We start from the raw sequence: 11,868 nt of genomic DNA on the forward strand, positions 1-11,868 counted from the left end.
GGCTCTGCAGCATTCAGGAGGCACTGTGACAGTCTTAGTCTTGTGTGATTTCAGATACTCTAATAAATGTCTTCATGTACTTTGGTGGTTTGCTTCTCAGGGAAGTCCTGATAACTAATACAGTTCTGTTTGTTTCTCCAATCCAGTTCATCCATGGCCATGAACATGGTCTTCCAGATCATCCATGGCCATGAACATGGTCTTCCAGATCATCCATGGCCATGAGCGTGGTCTTCTGGACTCAACCGTTCTGTCTTTGTCAGTTGCTTATGCTCATTTTCATCCCTGGTCGTCTTCTCCATATCGTCCCATCCCCCTCTTCCTTTCCACTACAGGTTGAGTTCTCAGTGTGGATGTTTCATTGTGTTATATTACATGATTTTAAACAAATGCATTTATTAACAAAGAAGCAGCCTAGTGCTTTCTTGGCCTTGGGAACAATTTTTAGACTCCAGTATATTTATTTTGGGAAATCTCAGTTGGATTAGGCAATAGGTCTAAGAGCCACCACTATGGGATTTCACAAGCTGTTGGCAAACAATCTATTACTTTATGACATTGTGTGCTTACTGGACCTAGGCATCTGCTTACATTCTTAATGCTACATAGGATTTCTGACAGAAGCATGCTCTAATGGTTTCAGTGGACAATCAATGGATAGTATTTTAATTTAGTAGTTCATTGATTTAAATTTAAAAAAGATTTTCCATAGGATTTTAGAAAATTGAAAGAAGCAAAAATGTAAACATTTACATTAAAAATAGTTCATTTTCCATAAAAATACTATATTACAATAATATTAAGATAAATACATTCACAAATATTCATGTTATACTAACCATATTAAATGTCATAGCTCCAAATGAATACAGTAGGTATTTAAAGATACTTTCATTTTTGAGCAGATAGTCAAAGTGTTAACAAATATCTGTACTCAAACCTACAAATTCTGGCTCAGTAGTTCTGAAATAGGGCTTGATTTTCCACATGAATAATAAAACAACTCATAGGTAAAACTAAGCTGATTACACACACACACACACACACACACACACACACACATTCACACTGTGTTCTGGGTTCAGAAGTCCTGAAATCCTAGGGACCAATTCCCAAGAGATACATTTTGTCTTTAAAAATGTTTTAAGCAAAAGTGGCCTTTCACTGAAGATAGTGAAGTAAAAGTCCTCACCAGGAGAAAAGAGATTACTTATGTATGTCTCAGGCTCTTTCTACCAAAGATATTCCCTGTCTGCTTTTCCCTTTCCTCTCTTGTATTGCCAAAAGTGTGAGCTAGGGATGAACCCACAGCTACTTATACACTGAGAGTAACTGCTGAAGGTCTGGCTACTCACCACTTGAGCAGTGATGCAGCTTCATACAAGAAAGGACACATCATCATCTCTTGGCCAGGAGACCAAGAGAATACCACAGTCACTAGGTCTAACATAACCTATAAGTGCTATGTTTGGGGCTAGGTAAACTTACACATTTTCTTGGGTTTTTCTAGTTGCTAGAGCTATGCATAATCTTTTCTTCCAGGTTTAGGTTTGTCACTGGAAGAGTGGAACAAAAGAGTTTTTATCTTCTTTGAATTGGAGATGTTTTCATTGAGTGTGCTCTGAGAGGTAGGGGAGGATTAAAACTTGCCTTGATTTACTTTATTACAAGTTCCATGTATATTGCACAAAAGCTCATTCTTTGTTGTTGATTTTGGGTTTTTGTTTGTTTGTTTGTTTGTTTGGGGGGTGTTGTTTGTGTTTTGTTTTGCTTTGTTTTGTTTTCTTTTTGAGACAGGGTTTCTCTGGGTAGCTCTAGCTGTCCTGGAATTCAGTCAAACCAGGCTGGCCTCAAACTCAGAGATCCACTTGCATCTGCCTCCCCAGTGCTGGGATTAGAGGTGTACCACCATTGCCTGGCTGAACAGAGCATTCTTAATTTCATTTTGGAAACTGGAAAATTAGGATATAAGGTGAATACCCTCTCTCTCTCTCTCCTCACCTGGATTTGTTGCCATTAAAATCTTTTGCAAACGCAGATGTCAATGTGAAGACTTTATTCTTGGGAAGTCAAAACTGTTTTTTCAGGTCTCTTAGGCAGGGAACAGAGTAGGAAAATGTATGAGTCCTCAGAGTAACTTTGAATACAAGTCAGGCAAAACTAGAAGGAATATGTTTGCCAGGGAAAGGGGAGTTCAGAGAGATATTTAAGCATCTTGGTTCTAATCTAGGCACTGCTCTCTGTTTGCTTAAGGGTCCTGCAGAGGTAGAGAGGCGATGAGTCATTGCACTGATTCTTCTCTTCTTGTTTCTGATGTAAATTCACAGGCATGGACACTAAACAGGTATGGGCCCTGGGCAGGCATGGTCACAACACAGACATGGGCACTGAGGAACATGGATGCTAGACAGGCATGGGTACAGAGTGAGCATGGGTACCAGATGGGCACAGACACAGATGGGCCTGGGCACTTGGTGTTCATGGACACTAGCAAAATAAACCAAGGGGGAAAAAAGAAGACCTTATGAAACTGGTAGAAAGAAACTGTTGAGTGTGAGCATAGTATCTCTTAAGTCGTGGTATTCCCTTGTTAAAAAGGCTGTCAAGGTTGAAAGTCACTGTCTCTTCCCATACAGATGGGAAGGTTGCCCACCAGTGAGGTTGAATTGAATATAAAAAATTTTTAAAGATGTATTTATTTGTTTATTTGTTTGATGTATGTGAGTACACTGTCACTGTCTTTAAACAACCAGAAGAGGGCTTCAGATCCTATTAGAGATAGTTGTGAGCCAACATGTGGTTGCTGGGAATTGAACTCAGGACCTCTGGAAGAACAGTCACTGCCCTTAACCACTGAGCCATCTCTCCAGCCCCCTGAATATAAAATTTATTAATGATACTAGAACCAAAGTAACCTAATTTTCTCAACTTGGTCTCCTTCATTTGATTCCCAGATGAAAAGGATAGTTTTAAACAGTTATAATACAGAAAAATAAATGTTCTCCTGTATAGTAGAAGCACATAGAATATAGCATGTGTATTCTCAAAGTAAATTAAGAAAATTATAATATTTATGCATATGTATGTCCCATGGGCTAAACATGGACTTTATAATATATAGTGTACTGCCATTTTGGCTATAACTTATTCAAAGACAATGATTTGAGGGTTTAATTTAATTTTGCTTGATTCTGTTTAGTTCCTACATAGAGTCATATGCTATACCATTATATCTGAGTGAACAACGGTCCATGAAAATTCTTGTGGACCCATGAGATCATATGACCCAGTGATGCTGTAGCTGTCTTCATTTGTATGAGCACATCGTCCAGTATTTGCACAATAAGAAATCAGTAGACAACACACTCCAGAGAATGCATCCCTGTTATTAAACAAGGTGTGACTCTGCATGACCAAGCTTCCAGAAGATGATTACAGCGGCATTCTGTTAGAGTAAGAGTTTCATTAACTAGTGACATGTTCCTGGAGCGTTTGATAGTCTAAGCACTTTCTGTCTCTCCAGCCCTCACGTCTCTTCCATGCATTTGTCTTTGTGTTTGCATTGTCTGATAATTTGGATATTTTTATTTGAGATTACTTGGCCTGTGTCAGGCATTCCTCTTCACAGTCCCCAGGGTCTTGTATCTTGTTTTTAACTTCTCCTTTTTCCCTACTCTCTTTTTATCAGATGTCAGCTATTGTGCCTCGGTATTTTACCCTTGGGTGCTTCAATTATGCATGAATGAGATCTGCCTTGCAGTCACACGTTTCCATTTTCAGTCTAAATAAGTGCACTCAGAATAAAAGTCTCTGCATTTAACTTGAGGGAGTCCTGCTGGTCAGAGGCTCATTTGGGCTCCCTTGGCACTCCCTCCTGAAGCGGGTTGGGGTCACCCAGGAAGCAGCTCCACTCTGCATTTACCTTGTTATGGAAATGATCACGTTTTTACTTTTGGGTCTTTTCAGTCTTCACCTCCAAATATTCTAGATGAACTGTTATTTCACATTTGTGTATTTGTTCCCAATGTGGTAGTTGTGAGCTTCCACTCCAACAAGAATCATTTAACTCAGCAGCTCAGTTTCCGAAGTTGCAGATCAAAGAGAAATGTCACAGCAAAGCTGTTAAAGTGTCACTCCTCTGTCAAGCCCACAGTTGGAACCAGTGGACACTTCTCGGGATTTCTAACATCACATTTCTGAGAAGACAGGAAGAGAACGTTGGAAACGTTATCTCTGCTAGTGTTACAGGTATGTTGGTAGGTGACAAGGTTGGTCTCCTTCTTGGAAATGTCTGTTTGCTCTGGCCAAGACTGTATGTAAGGACTCAACTCTCAGTTCCCCACAGACTGGAACTTTCTATGTCTGCCCCATAAAAGACATTTGGAGTAAATAAACAGATGTGTAATGACAGAGACAATAAAACGAATTGTGATTGGTGGGAGGTGTGACTCATGCCAAAGGTTGAGGAATAGGATCATGAGTTGAGGTCAATCTCTTTATCTAGTCAGCATAAAGAGGAATCATTATTCTGTGCCTTCTAACTATGCAGTGCAGACTGGTGAGTTAAATCTAAGGTACACAATAGAATAACTGACATGAACATTGGGCATTGAATAAGCACAAATTTAGGGACCTTTATCGCAAGCATTATTCGTACAAAAATCATTTCAGTTGTGTACTCAAAATATTTTCAATATGTTGATGCCAGCTTTATATTAGAAGGCATCAGAGCTATTTATACAATTAAAATAACATGCATAATTAAAGACCTACAATATTAAAGATAGTTGTGCTTTGCTTAAAGATAGGCTCACAATCTGAAGGTTCAGCTTGGCAATTCTATTATTGTGCAAATATAATAGTGTGCTTACATAAACTCAGACAGCTATAGCTATCTTAGTTTAAAGTGCTTGCATGACCTAAGACATCACTAGCTTTATCATTAAGGGACCAATGTGGCATATGTAGTTTATTGTGGCCCAGCACATGAGTATATGTCATGTGACTTCTGGTTAGATTAAATGAGTTGGAATATGTCTAACTCTGAGCCTTGCTGAGGTTTTGTTTCCAGCCCAATTAATGGTTTAATGCTTCTAATCCTGTAGAGTGCCAGCACTGGCCCAAGCTGCATGAACAATCCTGATAGCCGACCTATAGGCCATCATCTAGTTTATCCCATCAGTTTGTTTAGAGGAGAAACGAGTTTTACAGCAGAGTACCATATGCAGTGTCCATGCTACCTGGGCTCTGTGGCCAAAGATCATCCTTGTGCCAAGCACTCCAGAAATGCCATCTGGCCGCAGAGATGGACAGCTACTTATGAAGATGATAATCCACAAATCTCCATTGCATAGATATACATTTGAGCAGCAGCAGAGGAAGAGTGGCCAGAATTTGGAAAGAGCAGCATCAAATGCAGGAAGGAAACCTACATGTAGGCCAGCATGTCCCAGGCATTAGAAATTCCTAAGACAGAATACTCAAAGAAGGACAAAAAGAGTCAATATACGGCTGTGGAGCTCTAATAAAAAGGATACGACTATGAATGTGCCCCATCCCCCTTTGGCATCATGAAAAGGATAGATTAGGGTAAAAACCAAGAAGTGGTAGAAAAGGTGGCATTTCATCAGTGACAAAAGTGAATAGTCATTGCTTCTCTTTTTTAACCCCTGAGGCTGGTTGCTCTGTCCTGGGCTTTCCCCATGGAAGCTTTCTGACTCATCCTCTTTAGTAACAATATCTTGAGGCATCAATTGGAGTTCTGGAACTCAGTCAGCTCTGTTTGTGCTTGAGCACAATGGAAGTGTTTGGTTTTTTTGCTGCATCTTTGTTATGAGTTGACTATGCACTTCCCTACTCTGGACTCCTAGTTAAGGGTTTGCTTTATGGCTTATGTTATAATTTGGGGATGTCCTAGAAGCTTTAGAAATTGGGCCTCACTATAGGAAAGAAGTCTGAGGACAGGTGCTTTGGGACGGTATCTTACCCAAGTCCCTACACTTTGCTTTCTGTCTGTTTTGAAGTGCAGCATCTTGTCATCCGCTCTTGCTGCCGCACCACTCTGCCTCACCAGAAGCATAAAATCAGTGGTTCTAGTAACTACAGACTGAAACCTCAGAAAATGTGAATTAAAATAAATCATCTCTAAAATACATTTCCCCACGAGTTAGAGCAGTGAAAAGTCTGACACAATCCTTAATAAACCAAATAAAAATCCATGTGCATACTTGGGATAAGCACTAGAAACCCTTTCAGCAAACATCACAATGTTGTCTCGCCTGAAATAAATCCTCCGCCAGAAGCATCGAACATAATATTAGAAAACAGAGACATAGGAAAACTGACCCAAGCCTGAGCACTGTTCATCTTCCAGACAAATCTTTCTAGAAGCTTCACTGTTATTCAAACAGGTCAGTCACTACTCCTGAGGATATTCATTTAAAGATAATGAACAAAATGTCTGTCTGTGATGGTGTGATTAGCAGTGGCTCCAATGGGACATGAATGAGTTACAAAGTAACAAGTCAACAAACACACGGCTTTAGTGGAGGTAGGGATGGGAGCGGTCTAGGGGCATCCCTCTAGGGAAACATGCTTGAAAAAAATCTCCTTATGCTAACAAAGCCTAGGTATGGGAGATGAGATTATTAGTTAAAGCATTTTAATGAAACGTACAGACCTGTGTGCTCTTAGATAGATAATTCATGTGCAATTTCATTATCTCTCAAGGTTTAATTAAATATTTGCCTTTTGGCTAATCAGCAGTAATTAATAAGAGATTCTTATATTCATACAATGTATTAGGAATGTTAGCATGGCCTCCATTGGTTGTTTATATGAAAGAAAACGTAAGCAATGTCATGGAAGAGGGAAGGCCCAGGCACAACTGAGAAGTGTGCTTGACTTAGGCTTCTCCAGGGGAGCAGAATCCGTGGGCTGTTGGAGTGAGTACAGGAGCGTGGTACGCTCTGTGAAACAAATCTGTAGTTTTGTTCTCATCTCTGATTTGGTTTCTACTCATCCTGGTTCCTGGTGCAGAGCTCCTTAGACTCCTGTAATTTGGGGGTGAAAGGGAAGAAGGGAAAATATTTGTTAGACATATTTCATCATCATTCATGACGCAGAGCTTCTAACTCCTCACAATTATGGGAGGCAGAAGCATCCTTGCTGCAATGAAGGCAGTCTCGGGCCACCAGAAAGAGCCACCGTCGATCGGAAGCTTGGGATTTTCAGGTCCCGTGCCTCAGGAAGAGGAAAGCTGAAGACTGAATAATGCTTGTCTGTGGCTGCTCTGATGATGCCTGCATAGAAACTCCACAACCATTGGCTTGCAGAGCTTCCTTTCAGGTCTCTAAGAGCATGGTGGTACACAGCTCTTCCTGCTTAACTTAACCTCGGTGTCACTCCCGTTGGCCTGTTCTCCAACTCCTTTTGTAATTCCCTCTCCCTCTCTTCATTTATGTGAGTGGTGTATGTGTGTGTGTGTGTGTGTGTGAGAGAGAGAGAGAGAGAGAGAGAGAGAGAGAGAGCACGTATTGCCTTTTTGCTGTTGCTTGTTTCTTCGTTCTTAGCACTGTTGAATATTTCATCCACTAAGCAAGTACTCTTTCATTGATTGAGTCACATCTCCAGTTCGTTTCATATATTTATTTTGAGGCATGGTCTTGCTAAGTTTTCCAGGTTGGCTTTGAACCTACTCCATAGCCCAGGTGGGTTCTGAACTTGCAATTCTCTTGTCTCAGACTAACAAACAGAGATTGTACTTGTGTACCACTATGCCTGTCTGTCATTCCTTTGTCATAATCTAGTGAATTTGAAGAACTATTTCTCTGAGCTTTCTTAGCCATGGTAGCAAAGGACTGAACCTGAATGAGTGTGGTAGGGGCCTCCAGCTGATACCTGATTGGTCAGACATTTTTGACTTTTAATTGGCATTTGACATGGGGAAAGAACTGAACCCTTAGTCTGGAGGTTTAACTATAACTGTGGGTAGATAGTATGGAAATTGAATTTAATTATAGGGTGCCCAAGTGATTTCTGCCAAGAATTGCTTGTTAGCAAAACCACCCACCATGGAAATTTTGTTGGCCATAAATGTGCTGAGAGTATACCCACAGAAAACACCTTGGGCTGTCTCCTGTAACACATATCAGATACTCTTCCCTGAAAAGGGTATTGATTTAAATGTTGATCTCAGCTACATTTAGCATGCCTTCATGGCAACTTCTAGACTGATATTTGGCCAATTATATGGGTACTATGACTTACCCAATTTAATACATAAGTCAAAGAGAAATAATGTGTACCTTTGAAAAGAAAAGAAATGAGTATTTTAATAAAACAAACAAAACCAAAACAAAACAAGAGTGGGGGTGACTAGATGAATATTCTAGAAGTTAAAATAATAAACATTTAGTAGATAAAGTCTCTCCCATTAGTGTGGCACTTTCTGCATAGAATTCAGGGGACAAATTTGATTGTATACAAAGGTAAACTTAGTAATGACCCTGAATGGAGCCTTCTGCACTGCAGCCTTGGTTTTAGATATGGACATGTACTTCTGACAGCTAGAACATCCACAGTTGTCACTGAGGAAACCTAACACTGAAGCTAAGAGAAAGAGCAATTTTTAAAGACACACAAAACCATGAGTGTCATTTTCCAATAACTTATTTTAAAAAATAGCTGGGCAGTGGTGGCACACGCCTTTAATCCCAACACTTGGGAGACAGAGGCAGGTGGATTTCTGAGTTCGAGGCCAGCCTGGTCTACAGAGTGAGTTCCAGGACAGCCAGGGCTACACAGAGAAACCCTGTCTGTCTCAAAAAAACCAAACAAACAACAAAAAAAAAGATGAGGACTTTGAGTCCTCAGTCTGCTGCCCACATTTCATGTCGGACTGATTTGGGGGGCTCTCCTCTCCAGGGAGGACGAGGAGCATGAGTTATGCCCTGTGCACTTGGAGAACAGACAACTATTTGGCAACACAAGAAGAAAGTTGGAGTAGACCTCTCAGATTTATAGTTGTATTTTTACTTGGATGAATTAGCAAACTCACTAAGCTCTTTGGTGGTGCAGTGCACCTCCTCATGACCACACTTTCTACCTCCCTCTAGGAGCCTTCTGAGCTTTAAGTCTGGTCACAGGTCTAGAGGTAGTAACTATTGGTGGACTCTGAGGGTCAGTACTGTCTGCCTGGCCTTTCCTTCAGTGAAAGTCATTGCTGGTTTGGGAGACAATGAAGGATGGATTTCCTAAGTCAACGGTGAAAGGGAGAGTATTTCAGGGGCTGAAATACTCACAATTGGCGAATCGAGATGCGCAAATTCATTTGTCTCCTTAAGTGTGTAAAATAGTTTACATTGTGGGCTTTCAGTAGTGAGCTCCAGAGGAGACTTCAGTATCTATGGGTGTTGATAAGGTGGAAAACCGACTCCAGATACTTACAAGATTAATCCTTATACTTCTGTTGCTATAGAACTATTTCTGGTACCAAAATCTGTATTAGTAAGGGTTCTCTAGAGTAACAAAACATATAGACTAAATCCCTATACATAGAAAGGGGATTTATTAGAGTGACATACAGGCTGTAGTCCAGCTAATCCAACAATGGCTACCTAAGGAAAGGTCCAAGAATCTAGTAGTTGCTCAGTCCATGAGCCTGGGTGTCTCAGTTGGTTTTCAGTATACACAGAAATCCCCAAAAGTAGGTTCTAATGTCAGTGAAGGAACGAACTTGCCATCGAGATGGGAGTGAGCAGGCAAAGAACAAAATTCCCCTCCTCCTTCCCCCATGCCCTTGTATACACTTCCGTAAAAGGCATGGCCCACATTAGAGATGTGTCATCTCACCGCAAAATATCTGGACTAAAGATTTGTCTTCACATTTCGAAGCTCTTGATTAAAAGCGACTCACTTCACATTAAGCAGAGCTCCCTCACAGGTGTGTGTGGGAAGCCCAGCCTGGGCCGCACCCTGTGCCTCTATTTTGTGAGTTTGTTTTGTTCCATACACAGTTGAGAAGAAAACCGAGGGCAGCCATCACAATTATGGAGGAGATAAGTAATCTAAAAATTCTTGGATAGGCGGAAATGATTCTTGAGATCTCAGGACTGGGACAGAATAGAGTTAGGAAAGTTGGGATAGGAGCCAAGAGAGCATCTCAGGAAGACGAGCCCAGTGGTGGCCATAGACGCGCCTTAGCATGTCAGGATTGATGGTGTGACCGCGGGCCTGGAAAGAGCAGGACTGTGGGTTGACAAGCTAAGAATCTTTTTTGTTGTTCATTTCTTTGAGGTAAGGTTAATGTAGCCAAGGCTGGAATCAAGCTTGCTATGTGGCTGACCCCGGCCTTAAAGTCCTTAAGCTTCTGCCCTTTCCTCCCAAGTCCTGTAATCACAAGCATGCTCCAACCACGCCTGACAGAAAATCACCTTTAACTGTCCCTGTCCTTGGAATTTGGCTATATTGGTGTGAACTGAATCACAGCACTCCAGATTGCTTCTGGAGACAGAAAGGGGAGGGGTTGCAGATGTACAGAGGGCATTAAGAAGCTGGGGTGGGGTGGGGAGGACATCTCACCCTCTGTTCCCTTCTCCTTCATGTATAGACACTTGTCTAGAGGACAAAAGAGAAAGACATGGAATCATGAGAAGAGAAACCTCAGCTGTCGTACCACTTTTATCTATTTTATTTTTCATTCAATAAAGTTTTATGTTCCAAAATCTACAGCTGATTGAATCTGTTCACGCCTCTTCAGCAGCAGCTGGGGCGTCTCCACCCTTTGTGATTCTGGCGTAAATTACTTGGGCTCTGTCCTTTGAAACCAGCTTCTGAAGGACTGCCCTGGCCAAGGAATGGCGACTCTTCAGGTTCTCAGACACCACAGCTATGTATGTATGTATGTATGTATGTATGTATGTATGTATGTATATGTGTAGCTTTGTCAAACAGGACCAGATTGTTCAGCTTGTCACAAACCTTGCCTTTGGACCACTTCTTTTTGGCTTTGCCACCAGATTTATTTACTGGGTCTTTGTCTTTTTTGGCATCTTTCTTCTTCTTATCATCCGGAGGTGGGGGGCGGGGGGAATGGCAAAGCTCAGAGAGTAGTGTGGAGGACCACTGCGGCCTCACTAAGTCGTGGGGGCGGGGAGGGAGCCCCACTTTTATTTTCCTTTCCAACTATACCTTTTGTGATGAGGACAACAGTTTCAGATAATAAAATTTCAGCCCACTCTGGAAGGATATTCTAGAATATTGTACATAAATTGTTTACCAGGGCCTTCTCCACTTGTGGTCCTTGAGTTTAGAACATGGAGGAAGCCACTGATCTTCAGACGGATGCCCCAGCGCCGCAGCTCGGTTACACTGGGCTGATTAGTCATTCTGGCTCCTCAGCCTCCGTTGTTTTCTTTCTTTCTGATTTTTTTCGCTATTTCATTCCTTATTAGCAACATCACAAGAAATAAAAGAGGAGATACAGGAAGATAAAACTCACATCAATTATGCCAGATTACTTCTCTCTGATTTTGCTAGGGGGAAAGTTGGACATTTTGACTATAAAGGCAGATTGGAGCTTATTTGTGAATTTCAATGATCTAGCTTGTCTGTCAAGGAGAGAGCACGCTGCCCTTCCAGTGTGTTGGAGAGAGATTTGCCTTTGTAAGTGTTGACTGTCATGGTTTCTTCTTCCTTTCCTCAGCTGGGTGATCATTTCTCTCTTTGGATCTCTATTTCTTCAGTTATAATTTGACTAACTGTTCTACAGTTGCCTAGGAGAAAAATGCCTTGTGATTTGGCCACTGCCGGTTCAGCTATAAGTCCTCACACCTGTCTAGTCTCCTTGTGACCATGAATCTGTATTCT

At 41.3% G+C, this 11,868-nt stretch overlaps 1 pseudogene; it reads right to left on the minus strand.

The window, feature by feature from the left end:
* Positions 1–10,745: 10,745 nt before the first annotated feature.
* On the minus strand, positions 10,746–11,387 carry Gm45574 (annotated as a pseudogene).
* Positions 11,388–11,868: the final 481 nt, after the last annotated feature.

This window comes from Mus musculus, chromosome 8 (genome assembly GCF_000001635.26).
Source record: "Mus musculus strain C57BL/6J chromosome 8, GRCm38.p6 C57BL/6J".
Classification (NCBI taxonomy): Eukaryota; Metazoa; Chordata; class Mammalia; order Rodentia; family Muridae; genus Mus; species Mus musculus.